The 16,257-nt window shown below is 32.4% G+C and overlaps 1 protein-coding gene across 12 annotated transcripts in view; it reads left to right on the top strand.

The window, feature by feature from the left end:
• LOC125658059 (complexin-like) overlaps positions 1–16,257 on the top strand; it is a 71,554-nt gene that overhangs the window by 23,187 nt on the left and 32,110 nt on the right. For 6 of the 12 annotated variants that reach the window (XM_056148468.1, XM_056148472.1, XM_048889131.2 and 3 more), the window contains one exon: positions 2,388–2,446. The gene's annotated coding sequence lies outside the window, so the exon portion shown is untranslated. Of the gene's footprint in view, positions 1–2,387; positions 2,447–4,342; positions 4,544–5,807; positions 6,058–8,370; positions 8,557–16,257 lie in introns of those variants that run through there. The other 6 variants (XM_056148467.1, XM_056148469.1, XM_056148465.1 and 3 more) reach the window with 5 other exon arrangements.

Genomic DNA, 16,257 nt, shown 5'->3' on the forward strand with positions numbered 1-16,257 from the left:
AGGATGCATGCATATTTTAAAAATATAACTAATCATTTTTAACCTTGTTGTTCTTGAGATGGAGATTTTTCCTATATATGCCCCGTATAAAAATTTGATTCCCTATTGTGACCCTACCCTTAGGGGTCATGATTTGATCTTTTTTAAATCATCATTCATTAAGGAAACTTTCACATAATTTTTTTTCAGGTCAAGTGGTTCTTAAACAGATTTTTAAAAGATGCCACCATATTTCCTTTATTTGTTATCTCCCTTTGAAAATCGTGCGACTCTTCATTTGAACAATGTCCTTTACCCAAGGATTTTTTGCAACAGTGGCAAGTTTGATTGAAATTGACCCCATGGTTCTGGAGAAGTAAAAACATATAAAGTTTACGAACAGACAGATGACTGCCTAACAACATGTGATCAGAAAAGCTTGCTCGAGCCTTATAGCTCAGGTGAGCTAAAAGTTAAATGTGACACATTTATGTGCTATCCCAAGGCGTTTTGTTGCAGGAAAATTGAGTTCTTTATTGACAGTGCACTTAATGTGTTGCTGTGTTTCATGTTAAAACATAATTATGTAGAAGCAGAGGTGTTGGCTCATGCGATAGCTAGTGGTTACAAGGTTATTTCTCCCTAATCAAATGTGTGTGTAGCATGTATAGTGAATCGAAATAAAATATTTGATGAGAAATCCCCTTATTGATTTTTTTCTCTGTGCTCGTAAAAAAAAAATTGGAACTTTACGTAGAGCATAACGTCTTCAAAAACTTTCGCAATGCCTAAAGGTATGATATACAACAAAGAGAAATGTTGCAATTTCCAAACAACCAGTTTAGATTTTTTTGAGGAGCGATTTCATTGGCTGACATAAAGGTCACTCTGTCGTGACTCTGAATGGGATGTTGTTAGATGCTAATGTAGTGAACTAGGTGGATCAAAGGATATCACTTTAATTGGATTGGTGGAATTCATGACCACTGCCAGGACTGAGGCTTCAGGGAGCAGCAATTATGTTCAGTGAAAATACAGTACTCGAGTTATTTCAAAGCCTTTGGACATTGAAAAACTCAAATCTGGAAAGCAAAGAACAATTTTACTTTCTTAAAATTATTAACACCTTGTATAATTTAGCTTTAAATTTATGATACCCATGGGCCTCTTGTTTCATTCAGTAGGGTGAATTTGAAAGTTTTCGATATGAAATTCGTATGGTACATATTTCTCTGATCATTATCGTGTGTATATCATTAGATTTTGTGGGTGTTCAATTTCCATGAATTTTGTTGGTACCTTTAACCCAGGAATTTCAAACCATAACAAAATACAAAGTTATACATATATTTTGTTTCAGTGTATACCATATCCATAAAATTACATCCCAATGTAACTGCATATATCTCAACAATCCATGAAAAATGCTCCCCATGAATTTAAATTATTCTATATCATTTCCTAAAGGATGTGTGATAAAGCATATATGTAATATAAAAATTGTCATAAAAAAGAATTATATGTAGAATTTGTGTATTAAAATAAAGTTATGCTGTTTATGGCATGTCAAACGTTGCAATATATTATACAAATCTTGATTTATATTTATAATCTTGATACTTACATGTGAAAATTTTGATTTCTTTTCGATAATCTTGATGTTTATATGCATAAATCTTGATTTGTATTTGATAATCTTGATGTTTATATGTGCAAATCTTGATGTATGTTTGATAATCTTGATAATTATAGGCTGAAATCTTGTTTTATATTTGATAATTTTGATATATATGCAAAATTTATCAAATATAAATAACAAGATTATCAAATTAAATGTACATTAACAAGATTATCGAATATACATAGAATTAAGATTGTTGAATAAAAATGATCAAGATTATCGAATACATGTCATATCAAGATTTACGCATATAAACATAAAGATGATTGAATATATAAATCGAGATTTATGCATATAAACATCAAGGTTATCAAATATACATCAAGATTTACACATAAACATCAAGATTATTTGACATGCCATAGCTGTTAAAAATTTAAGGTTTTGCTTCATGTAGCAAAAATTTGAAAGTTTGTTGTGATAAGTTGAATTTTCTAAAACCCATGCAAAGCTTGAACATACAATCTAAAGTCTACATGTATCAGCCTTGTGACTGAATACTCTGAGGTAACTAGACATGCTGGTGAAGAATTGTAGAAGGGCAAAAAAGGTATTTCTGATTTCTTGTATATTGAAATCTGACAATAGAAAAAACAGTGATGAAAGTTTTCAATTTTTGGGGTGTTGACATTGCAAAACACTTCACATGTAATGGAATAATTCTGACATCATTCAGTATAGTTGCATTGTAGTTTTCTAAGACATGTTTGCATTTCAACTATTGTAGGTCGAGCTGAAGGAAAAACGATGTGAAATGCCCGGCAGATGTACCCATGAACTAAGAAGGTAAGTGTCGGACTAAGGGGAGACAATGTATATTCCTATACTGAATACCACGAAACAGACGGACAAATCCATGGCATTCATATAAAACCATCGTATTACCTTGCAGTTATATTAATTAGCACATGCAACATTTTTAAGATTTGCAATACAAATTACTCAGGGGCAGAGAACCAGTCTGAACAGCAGATTCACTGATACTCAGCTGACTGATTTGTTCACAGACTTATAAGTATTATATTATGAGGATTTAGAGAAAAGCTGGTAAATGTTCATTAGCTATAGGCCTATAACTTGCAAATATACATAATTAAAGCTATATTAATCTATAACTGGTGATTATATACTAAGAAGTACTCAATAGAATAGCATCAAAATTCAACAGATTGGCGATTTCTATTTTGACTGGGAACAAAATTGTGCAGATTTTTACGCAGCCATGACACCATACACTTTGATTTTAAAGTCTTAAAAATCCATCATTCTCAGACCCTCGAATTAAGTGAAGTGATATTCATTATCCACAGATTTTAAATGGTTTATACTATTTAAAGATTTAAATTTATCAGTATGAAATATACATTCATAACTGATAAATATACATGCAAGTTATATATCCAAAATTTGAAGATGTACATAAACTATGCCTAAAACTGATAAATGTAATGAAGCTATACCATCATTTCATGCTTATCTTTTACAACATATATAACTCATATCATACCATGCATATCACGTATCATTTAATTTGCCATATTGCATAGCATAGCATTGTCATTTTTTTTTTTTTTTTTTTTATTTTGTGAGATGATCAAGAGTTCCTTTCACTTTTATACAGTTAATCAATTATCTACTGTATGATTGAGATTTCAAATTTAATTTAATCAAATTTAGTTATAATAAATTCCTTTAAAAAATTTGAAAATAAGATTTATCTAAAAGTAGTCTTATAATTGGTATTGCAAAGTGCACCAGCACCATGTTGATCAGATAGCACATATAAGGAGTGGATCATCAAATCTGGTACACATGTTCCTCATGATTAGAGAAAGAAACCTATCATTTATCAAGGTCAAACTTGCAAGGGAAGGATATTTTTGTAGGCATGAAACAGAAACAGTTTTAATAATTAAGACAAGGATAATCAAACATGATATACAAATTTTACCACTGTAGACGCCCGCAGCATGTTTAACGGTTTGGTGTCAACTATATTCCTGTGTGTCTGCCTACATAAGCACCTTTTGGGAAGGATAGAAAGAGTACTAATAAGGCTAGGACAATCATGTTCTCCAGAGTGAGAGAATGACATCTGTTATTTATTAAGGTCAAAGGTCAAGTTCATACTTTCATGGGTCATCATGAAGGAAAAACAGTACACTAATAAGCATTCTAAGAGTATTGGAATAGCAATGCATGTCCCCCCCCCCCCCCCATTAGGTGCCTTTTTTAAGGGATATATCATATGCAGACCATACATGTATATTTGGATGAACAGTTGCATGTTTTTTTAATACCAGGAAATATTATATAATTTTAATCTCTTGTAAATAGATGCGGCGAATCTGACGTACACGATTACAAATCATATATCTCATACAGTTTAAAAAAATTGAGAGAGAACTAGACAAAATACAGAAATTAAATAAGTCGGCAATGAAACAAAGTTTTTTTGTTGGAAAAATTCAACTGTATAATAAAAGTGAAACTAAATGTTAAGCTAGGAAGTACTAGCTTCATGAAATATGATACATCTGTAGGGATATCCACTTGTCACGTTCTTCTTGTGGCTGTAAGCCAGGATATTGGGTGTTTGATACTAATATTGCATTTATGTCCAATAGTCTGACAGTTAGTTTGATTTGTGAGAAAGACAGTATTATGATTCTATATTTATAGAGCTATAGAATCATCGGAAGCCATTAGAAAGATACCGATTGTCTTCATCTTGAGGTCATGTGAGGGTCTTCCATGATTGCAATTTTGGTGGAATATTGATTAATGTCACTTCTTCAGCTTCCAAACTAATATAATGAAAGTTAATGCAGTCCATGTTGCAAGCCCCTATGATCGGCTGCAGGTGACACTGCTTAATAGTAGGTCAGTATAAGATTATCACATATTTTTTCTTGCTTGGGCAGTTTCTTTGCAATCAATGTTGGATTAATGCTGCTATAAAAAGAAGAAAAAAATTTCAACAAAAAGATATTTTGCTGTAAGGGATGAAAGTTATGTTTTTCCATCATCACAAGTACATTTGCTCATCCCCCTATAGAGCTATTACCTTGTTACAAATCGACTTCCTCATTGAGGAGTCTGAAATTGGAAGAAACATTTTCTATTGATTATCTTAGGTTTGAAAATGCAGATAAATTGATGGCACGCGAAATGAAAAAACAAAACATCGAAGGTCAGTCACATAATTTTTTTTAAGTTTTAAGACATTTAGTCACTTAATTATTTAAAAGCTATGCAGTTAATTTAGTGGGGAAACAAATTTTTATGGTTCTTATCCTTATGCTATTTTCTCCCATTCTTCCTTATCCATTAGAGGCTGATAGTGTATAATTGCTCCGTTACGTAGCAGTACACTCAAAGACTTTGCATGATCTTATATATTTATGTGCAATAGTTGTTTTCTAGATATCAACTCTTTTGTAGAGTTTCAAGTTTACATCTTAACGATGCATAAATCAGTTGGCAGTATATGGCACAATGCCAAGCCATGATCCACGTGGACCTTACATTATGTCGATTGCAGAAACATTTAAAAGGACTTGTCAATTTTCCTTGATCCAAAATATTTTTTGGCCATTTTATTCAAGCAAAAAATGTTTTTAGAAAAAGCTAAGCTAAAAGAAACAAACATTGGATTTTTCTGTCAAACAAAAACATGTGTGACGCACCACCTTTCTTCATTGTTCCTTCTAGTTTTCTCACTTTACTGGGTTGTCAGTGTTTATGGACCAAAAAAATGTATTCTACCTTCCATTTAGTGTGCAATTAAATGTGTTTTTTATATCATTACTGGAGATGATGGTCACCTGAGAATTGTAAAAAAAAAAAAAAAATCATCTGCATGCTGTTCAATAACAAACCACACTTCATTGTTTAGATGACAGGTTATCATATAACAAAAGTAAGAGATTCTGTATCTACTAATTTCATAAAAGTACCGGGTGTAATCATCTCAATTAATTTGATACACAAACTGTCAATGATATATGTATTAGAACACACTTATGTCATGCTAATCTGATATGGAAAACCTATTTGATAAATAATTTACACTATCAGAAAGGTCTCCAGGGAAATATACTTGGTTGCCATGGCAAGGCAAGAGAGTATTTCTGAAAAAGCAGTAAGGTTAAACACTGACAGGGATTTAATGGAGTGAATGATGAAATGATACAGACTGGGAATCTGGGTGTACAGCATAATGTAATTAAAGATTTTATTGGTGATTGATAAAGTGGTGAACTTCTGTGAGGGATGGCTTGTTTTGTGGCCTTTCTGTCAGTAAAATCAATGGACTAATTAGTACACGGGATCAATGCTTAGTGTGATCAGAAGCATCTGCAAGTCTTATGTCTTTATATATAGGATTACTGCAGGTGGGTATGACAACACACATTAGGATGCTCATGGACTTTTTGAAGTTCATTAGCCTCTATACTGCATATTTCACAAGTGTGTTCTTGGATACCTCATCTACAATGTGTCTTGTTTTAGATACAGTGTCTTAAAGTTCTGTTGTCTTGACATGTGCTTTTATGAAACGGTGTCGTTACTGCTTTATTTAACGTAGCTCACAAATACATACCTTCTGAATGGACCACATTTAATGTTCGTAGTGAATGCTGATTTGCTTCTGTGACCTTAGCATTTATTGTATTCTTTCATCTGTTTTTATTTGTTATTGAAAATATATTAGAAGTCCAACGAAATGGCGAATTTTATGCCTAGAATCTGTTGCGATTGTTCAGCTGTCTCTTGCATTGGCCCCTTCCTGTTATTGTGACTATTGACTAAACTGTCTGATTATATTCATCATATTGTGAAATGCCATTGATTTATGAAAAATAAATGCATATTTTAATAGGCACAGAATTATCCATTGAATTCTTAATGTACATGTGTATCAAACATGCAGATGTGACTGTTCTACATATATACTCAAAATAGATTTCATAATTTAAGTACCAGTACACATTCATAAGTTGTACTCCAGTAAACTGTTTTTCTTTTGATTATTACCCTTTTCGTTAATGAATGAAGCTAATTAATTCTTTGATATACATGTACCAGTATATGTTTCACACACACTCTCAACTCTTTCCTGTTTTTGTGGACTATAATTTTAAAACGATAATTGCAGTAAATTGATTTGTTATTACAGACTTGGGGCACTTAATGAGCAAAAAATAAATCAGAATTCTTGTCTCATAGAATTAATGTAGAATTACATTGAGAAGAGCTGACTAATAAGCCTTCGTCGACCGTTTGTCATCCATATTAGAATCATTAATGCAATTAAATCAAATTTTTTATTTTGTACAATTAACAAAATTATGATTTAGGGGTGGGTCTGATTTCTGTTGATTCTATGCATTGTATGGACATACTCATCCTGGTAACTGCAGTTAGAATTTTTTGCTAATCTCCCCTTCATACAGGAATTTTAAGCGAAAGAATAAAAACCATCAGGAGGGTTTTTTCTTGGAAGTTTGAAAATTCAAGACTCCTTTGAAAAGAATTCATGACCTGGATTGCAATATATTATATTTCAATTTCAATTCAGTTCAATTTATTTGCTCAAACCATGTTAAACGGTAGATGAGGTACAAGAAATATGATACATGGAAGAAAAATCATCAGAGGTTCACATATGGAACAATGACACTTTCTTAGATACCAGAGGGGAACATAATATACACTGTATGTATAAATAAACATAATAGTAATATGTTTAAGAGGTAGCAGAAGAACAATTATGAAGAACAACAGACAATCTCAAAAATATGAGAAATAAAAACACAGAGATTTCTTAATATCATCAAATCTTGAGTTGACAATAGATTAGAAAACTTCAGAATATTTGGTCTTTCATAAAAAAAAACACCACCTCATGTCGGCATATCCATGGTATGCGAGATATCAATGTTCAAGATATCAGAGTTCAACTGTATTTAAATAAAGATCAACTATTTTTAAAACAGAAGCAATTCGTATATCCAGAACTGATCTTCAGTTTAGAAATGAGACTCTCTGAAATTAATTCTAGTTATAATGTCAGGTATAACAGGGAGACAGGAGGGGAAATATGAACAAATAAAATTTCAAGCAAATCTCTTATTAATTGAATTCTTTTTAGTGAAATTGAAAACAACTTACATAAAATATTGAGTCTTATACATTTAGATAATCAAAATTAAACTGTTCCCAGGATAGAATTTCATCAACTGATTAAATTTTCATTTCTGACTGCATGATATAAATAGCCTGCATTTTATCGCTAAAGTAAAACTTAATTGTAATCGAATACAAACATTGATGCCAACAAAAACCTATATGCGCGGGTGACGTTAAACATATGATTTATTCAAGACTGCCTAAGTATAAAAATAGTGATTGTAAAAGAACTCCAATAAAGTAAAATTAGTACTTCCATCAGGAGGGAGAACATTATATATAGCTAATATTTTATCAATAGACAGTGTTCATTCAAACTTACAGAGGAAACTATGGTTTTATATTTATTTCTATAATCGTCTAAGTTGGTTATTCAGTGTTAAACAACCTCTGATGTCAAGTTAAACATTTGATACACATGTTTATGGATTTGGAAAGGAGGCTTTGATGCATGAAGCAATATGAAATAAAACTGTATCCAGTGAATTGATTGCTTTTGAGGTTCCTATTGTGTAGAACAGCTTCCTTCACTGTCCCAAGTAAGCTACTATCAGAGGGGCTATTGATTGCCAGCCCCCTGAGTGTATTTGCAATATTGTGTATTGATCACAAAACTGGGTTTTGCATTAGTTACACACTTTGAGCAGTCCACTCTAATTTATTTCATGTTTTAGGGAATTATCGCTGTCATATAAATTCAAGTAAGTATGTAACTATTATTTTTTTCAATTTGGGGAAGTATCCAAAATTGTGTTTTAATAGTTCTATGATTATGGATTTGTGAGACTTTTTGCAGAGTGTCATGGAGGATTTCAAGTTTGAAATAGGAATATGGGAAAAGGTTATGGATTGACATATCAAAAATATGAGAAACTTGAACAAAATGAATGTTCATAATCTTAATTGCAATACTTGATCATATATTAATAGAAAATGTTTATATAATTAGTTTCATATTGATATTTTCAAATCCAAGCGTTTTAGCATTAATTTAGTCCAGGTGCGTCATGACGATCCATCACGGATTTAATTAAGTACTAATGCGAGTTATTCTTTTGTTTGTCTACTTACTGAATTAATTCTCTTAATTATGAGTATCCGCTTGTGCATCAATTTTTAAAAGCATATATATTTCATTTGATGCTTAACACTCCCCCCCTCTCTCTCTCTCTCCCCAAATAAAGTCAGAAAGTGTGAAGTTCATATGCAGTTATGTATTTTAATATTTTTTCTTACACATGCACCAAGATATATTAGATGGAAATATTTTCTCTGAAAATCCTTATCATCTTGTCCATATATTGTTGATAGATATTTTCTGTTATAATCTTATTCTTCTCTTTAAAAAATTCTTGATGTATAAAAAAAAAATCAAATCAAAGAAATGAACTATTAAAATTTACCAAGCAAATGGGATTGTCAGAATATTAAATGTACCAGTAAACTTTTTGCTTTCATATGTGACAGTTTAGATATCATTATGGAAATAAATAATAAATAATTAATCTACAGCTTCACAGCAGGTAGTCATGGTATGTTTTTGAAGGAACCTGATTATTGGTTTTATTGATTTTAAACAAGGATGAATCACAAAATATCTTCACATCTGTCAGAGTTGTGTAAGGTTTGCCAGACTGACAGATGGCCAGTTCAACTCAATAAAACCCAGATTAAGAATTCCCCAGACTCCGTAACAGAGTAGGGTTCATCATCATGTCCTAAGAGTATTATGATTTCAGGTATGTTGTCTTTCGATGTGTCCTTTCATTGGTCTGATGGCATAGTCTGTGTCAACATGCATAGATCTTTGAATTTTGTGAGAATTACATTGCTATATTAGTGGAGCACTCACTTTGACATCAGAAGGTCATTAGTTTGAATCCTGGCTGCGCCAGACTGTTCCTTTGTCAGATGTTGGGCGTTTGAGGTGAAAGTCACAGTCTTTCAGACAAAACCTTATAAACTTAGGTCATGGTTAGGTGTTAGCATGATAAAGAATCCTCACTTTTAAAAGACCTCAAGGTCACTGCCTAGAGGTAAAAAATCTGTGTTACATCACAGAAAGGTTTTCAAAAAGATGTCAAACTCCAATCAATAACTTATTGTAAACAAAGGTCAGTTACTTTAAGGTAGCTCACTACACTGAAGTTTATACTCTTTTTGACACTACGTCACAAGATAACGATTTAAATGTTTGTGAAATTATTTGTATCAGTCGATTTGTTTGTCTATCATTGTAGCTCAGTGGTTAAAGCATTGGTGAACTGCAGATCTTGAGTTCAAATCCCCCCAGAGTCTTTTGTTCATTTGTGATAAATTTTTGAAAATCATGTTTTAATTTTATCCAAATTTGCATATTTTCTGCCTTTTTGACATATTAGATACTTATTGTATATCATCATTTCTTTTATGATTAAATCAATTCGTACTGATTTGAGAAACTATTTCAGAGTGCAGTGAGCCACCTTAAAATATTAGTAACTGTCAATTTCTTTGTTATTGAGGAGTCTATATATATTGCATGTACAATTATATTTATAGATTTGTCAATGCGCTGCTCTTTTATATCACTACACAAGACAAAATGACTACACTGTAAATCATTAAGGAAATTTGTTATCAAGAACTTTATATCACCATTCAGAAAAATATCCCTTGTCATAAAGCTGTGTGAAAAGGATGATCCGTTGAGGCTATTTTCTATCCCAGGGTGACTTTAAGACATATCAATTTGGACAAGAGTTTGTCTGATTTTACCGCATCTATTTACAAGAGATCAAAATTATAATATCGCCTGATTTTAAAAAATTAAATATCTGCCAGTTCGTCCAGAAATATCCAATCATAAATTTTTCGACTTTTTTATTCAAACACACAAGAGATTTAGACATCATGTGGTGACAGAAACGTGGGTTGAAAGTTGTGAATGATAAATTAAGACACAAGGTAAAAGTGAAAATGCTGATCTTTATATGATTGATTGTTCAGAATACTGGAGGTAAGGTTGTTTGTAAAATAAAATAAAAAAAATTTTAATCACAATATCAAGATTGAGGATACAAATGCAGCATTGTTTGATGCAATAGTAAAGAAATGTTTATTTGCAGATGATCATTGATGTATTTTGAATATGAAAATGCAAGCAATACAATTGAAATTTTAAGACTGGACATATGGGTCGCAGCAACATGTATTATAGACTTAAAATATCAAATTTTATTTTCCTATATTTTTTTCATAATACATGAACCAATAATCTGTAAGATTATTGTTTTTTAGACAAATGATGATTTATTTACACATTGTGAAGGAAAGAGTTTATCATAGACTTAACAGGGACATTTATTTTGTGCATGATGATACTCTTGAATAGCTCTATTCAATACCTTTCCAACGGTATAAACATGAGCCTTCAGCTCCACATAGTTTTAAACTTATATATAGTCATTTCCATAGAGTCAGTCATTGACCACTGTTGTAAAAATGGTTGGGAAACGGGTTGAGAATATCGAAGAAATTAGAGCTTATATAAAAGTTCGCACAAAACTCGGTCATTCGGTAATGTAAATTTTTACTGAATTGGGGGAAGTGTATGGGTCTGATAATTAAGGTATCTTATGAGACAGTTCATAGGTGGAGAAAGAAATTTCTGACTGGCACAGAGTCCGTCAAAGATTCAGCAAAATCTGGCTGACCTGTGACTGTAACAGACAAGGCAAATGTCTCAAAAATCAGGGAAATAATTGAAAGTGGTGGCTGCAGATACACGATTCGTGATATTGCCAAAGCTGTTGGCATATCGCTATCGCAGGTGCATTTCATTTTGAAGCATATTTTGAAAGTACGAAAGATTTCTGCCAGATGCATGGATACCGCATATATTGATAGGTGACCAAAAACGGGTATGAGTACAAACCGCTAAGCAATATTGTTCAAAATGTTTCCCAAATTCAATCAAAGACAATTTGCAAACATTGTTACTGGTGACGAAACATGGGTTCACTATTTCAAACCAGTAAGAAAAATTGGAAACAAAATATAGCTAACTTTACATGGTAGAAGGCCTGTAGTTGCCAAAAGAACCATAAGCACAAAGAAGGTTCTTTATTGCATATTCTTCTCATGTGATGGTATAGCGGTACAAATTCCGGTGCCGATCGAAGGGAAAAATTAAGTGTTGCAGGTTGGTATTACCGAGATGTTATACTAAAAAAGCTCAAGAAATATTATCATAAACGACGCCCTGTGTCAGGATTTAGGCATGTTCATCTACTTAATGATTTTAATGCTCCATCACATACATCTGAGCTTATGAAGCAATTTTTGAAGTCGGAGAAGGTTACCGTCTTGTCACACCCACCATACTCTCCAGATCTAGCCCCATGTGACTTTTTTCAAAACTTTAAAAAAAGTTCTTTTTTGGACGTCATTACAAGTCCCGACAAGCCCTTCGCTCAGCCATCGAGTCAGTGCCTCATAGGTCTACCTAAATCAGCGTACCGTGACGCAGTTCAGAAATGGATTCAGAGATTGAAATTATGTATTTCAAACCATAGAGAATACTTTGAAGGGATGTAATGTTCATTTCACTATTTGAGTTGAATGCTTTTGAGATATCGTACAATATACATTACATATCGAACAGCCCTCGTAGATTTAAACTTGTGTGCCTTTCTAAGTCTATGTCCTGCTCCTGGTTCTATGTGACAGTGCTGGTTAAGTCTCAATGCACATGGAATGTTGATAGCTGCTAATCGTGGATCAAAGTCATAGTATGTAGCCTGTGTTGGCGAAATGAACTCAATTTGCAGGATCAGAAGAGCGTTTGAAATATAGCTGACAATACTGCTAAGTGTTTTTATCAGGTACCGACGTGGAGGGTAAGCATCACTATAATAGACAATTATCATTGTGTATTGATTTTGACACAATTAGCAAATCATTTGATTGCCTCCAGTCAGACGATCAGATGCACAAAGAGCATAAAAAAAATGGCATCCAATTTGTCATATTCTGTGAGCTTTCTTTCAAGGCATATTCTTTAATTCCTTTATACTGAGTAGGATCAGCAATGATATAGAGCTTCAAAGTCATTGTCGGTGACTTAATGCTGTGTATGGTAGAATACCTCAGGCTTAAACCAACTCCTGCTACATGTATATCAAATGCGTGCTTAGAAGACGATCTGATTCTTTGTAACACAGGCAAATAATGAAATACTTTTTACATTTTTGTACACGTGAATGTGGTTTTGTAACTTAAATGTTTTTGTTCATGATTTTTTGTTCTGAAATACTTGGAATTTGGAATTGTACATGTTTCTGTCTTTGGAACAGACAATAGCCAAAGTAAACAAGTTCAAATTGTTTACTGTAAAAGTGATTATATTTATACGTGTGAGGGAAATTTACACTAATTACACGGTCACATATTGAGCGTGTAAATTTCCCGCTCACATATAGCTGTAAATATTTTGATATATTCAGTTACCGTGTATCCCCCCCCCCCCCTTTGATTTCATTTAGTCCAGGATTACATATTAATAATGCATAACTGTTTAGCACTTTGAATTTCTCAAGGGATTTCATTTCTACAATAAAAAAAAAAAACCATTAAATGAATTATACAGTGAATTTTAACAAAATGCAATTTAGTTTATTAGTTCCTTCACCTACTGCAATCAGTTGTCCATCGTTCATTAACATTTGAATATAATCAACTCTGAAAATGCATGACCATTTTTCATCAAATTTGGTACATGTATGGAACATTTTTGGGGTAAGAGGAACTTATAAGATTGTGATTTTCATGGTCACTCCTCCCCAGGGGCTCTTGAGGGACAGAGTCAAAGCCTTTAAAAATGATGCTGTAAAATGTGTGTGATCCAGCTGTCTCTGTAAAATCTCAAAAGGTCTGGTCATATTGGCAGGTGCCCTGTACTAATCCATGTCTCTGTGTCCATGCATCCATCAGCACTTTCTCAAATGGTGCACAATTACTTAAGTTTCTGGAGAAAGATTCCCATAAATTTTATGCATTTATAAGTACTTGGATGAGGCAAAGGAAGATCCCTTTTGATTTTAAGATTTATCAGCTTAATCTTAAGAATCTATCAATATTGATAAGATAATAGCACTTTAAGATATATTACTCAAGAAGATTGTCATAGAATATAAAGGTATTTGCTTGGATTCCTATAGTAATTAGTTCATCTGTCCTTCAACACTTTTTTGTGGCATACAATGATTAACTTATGAAGTTCCCTTGGGGAAATTGTCATGAATTTTATACAAAGCACTTGAATTAGGTAGATTTTGTTGTTACGGAGTTATGGGACTTGCATGTGCCATAGAACATGCTGTTATCTTATTGATATTTAAAAATTCTAACTTGGGTCTTTTTTAATATTGATTTATCATTTCAAATAATCAAAACACCATATAGTAAATACTCAAAATATATATAGTAGCTATTACCAGTATAGGATAAGTCATACTGTATTTAAATGGATGGGACTGCAATTCTAATTTTTGAGAGTTGAAAAAGGTCCTGTGGGAAACTTGAAGGGGTGCTCAGGATGAATATGGTAGATCTTAATATATTAACATACATGTACCTATCTTGTAGTTAAAACAATTAATAGTTATTTTGATATAATGCAATAATTCTTGAACATGCAGTTTTATTCAACATTTTAACTATTTTGGAAAAAACCCACAACCATTTTCGTTATAGTGTGACATTCTGCTTATATTAGACAGAATTCTGCTTATATTAGACCTAATTCTGCTTATATTAGACATAATTCTGCTTTCTGTTTCAATTTAAGTTGAGCAAGCAATGATTGTTTTGATTGTTATATTAAGGTTTTCTAAACACATTTGGGATCCCTAAGCTTGTATCATATTATACATGTAGAAATTACACCAGTGAAGATCTTGTGAAATGTTCAGCTAATTACGGGGACATCCTTAGGCGGGGAAGGACTATAGGATATAATTGACATAATTAATTAATTTAATTGGAAATGAAGAACAGAGATTGTTAAATTCATGACCCTTAGGTCAGGCTTTGGATCATGATCCCAATGAATAAGTTGTGAAAATGAATTTTTACTATTGGACAGTGAAAATACTGAATTTGGAAAACTTATTAAAGGACAATTTCATTTTTATTTTTTCAATATGATTAAAACCATGTTTTATTGATCGAGCTATCAGTTGTAGAGTTGTTGCATGCTCAGACCTTGGGTGACTGCATGTGCAGTATAAATTACGACTTATCATGGACCTTGTATTTTCAAAACTATAAAGCTACGAATGCCTCGATCATCTAAAAATATTAATACACTGAAGAATATTATAACTTGTATACATGTAAAGTTTGTATATTCCGGTTAAACCTGTATTATGTAAAGATCACATCACTGTTGAATCTATAAATTAACTGTCAGTTAAAGCTTAATGAACTTTTGGGTGCAGGCTACCAATATTCTACAATTTTCCTTCGATGACCTCTTTTGATAGAAGTGCATTTCAGTACTGCATGAAATAGTATTACAAACTGAAGCAAATTACAATAAATAAACTCTGGGACCCCTACTCCCTAAACACCAACACCACAATACTAACATTTAGTTCAGCCACATATTTTCAAACAAACCAAAACCAAACAATTTGATTAGCATTATTGATTTGTGAGAGGACCATAATATCACATATTGGAGGCATTGTGAGCGTTCTGTGCTGATAAGCAAACCACAGCAGTAACATTGGATCATCATGAATATGCATTCTTGTACACACAGATCATTACCCTGAGTATAGCCCAGGATCAGATCCACTCTCTTCATATCAAGGGCATAGAAATAGGGATTTTACCAATGAATGCTTATTAGTTTGCGTTTTAACATTCAGTACCAAGTCCAAGATCATCAGAAATTCAATAGGCATTTTAGCTAACACAAATGGATTTATTTTTAAGTCTGGACCAGCAACAATTAACATGGAGAAAAAACTAGCAAACGCAATTAGGACAACATTTAAGGGCTGTACTGTGAATTAGTTAGTCTTTAAAAATTCAGATGATCTGTGGTTGTTTATACCTGATAATTTCTGTGGTTCCCTATGAATTTGAACTCTAGGGTGAGCTTGAAGATTGCAGTTTGTCAGTATTCTGTTCTCTATCTTGGTTGTCTGTAAACTTATCACATTTCCAGCAAACTTCTCTGACAAACCACTAGGTTTATAGTACAGTTTTAACTATCCTGATATGTGTGCTGTACTTTCAAGTTTGCATGGTAGGAACTTATTTGAAAAATGTGTTCAAGTGCTTCATTAAAGAAGAGAACATCAAAATGATATATATCATATATATGCATGTAAACAATTCCAATGCTTTAG

The sequence above is a fragment of the Ostrea edulis genome, chromosome 9, assembly GCF_947568905.1.
Source record: "Ostrea edulis chromosome 9, xbOstEdul1.1, whole genome shotgun sequence".
Classification (NCBI taxonomy): domain Eukaryota; kingdom Metazoa; phylum Mollusca; class Bivalvia; order Ostreida; family Ostreidae; genus Ostrea; species Ostrea edulis.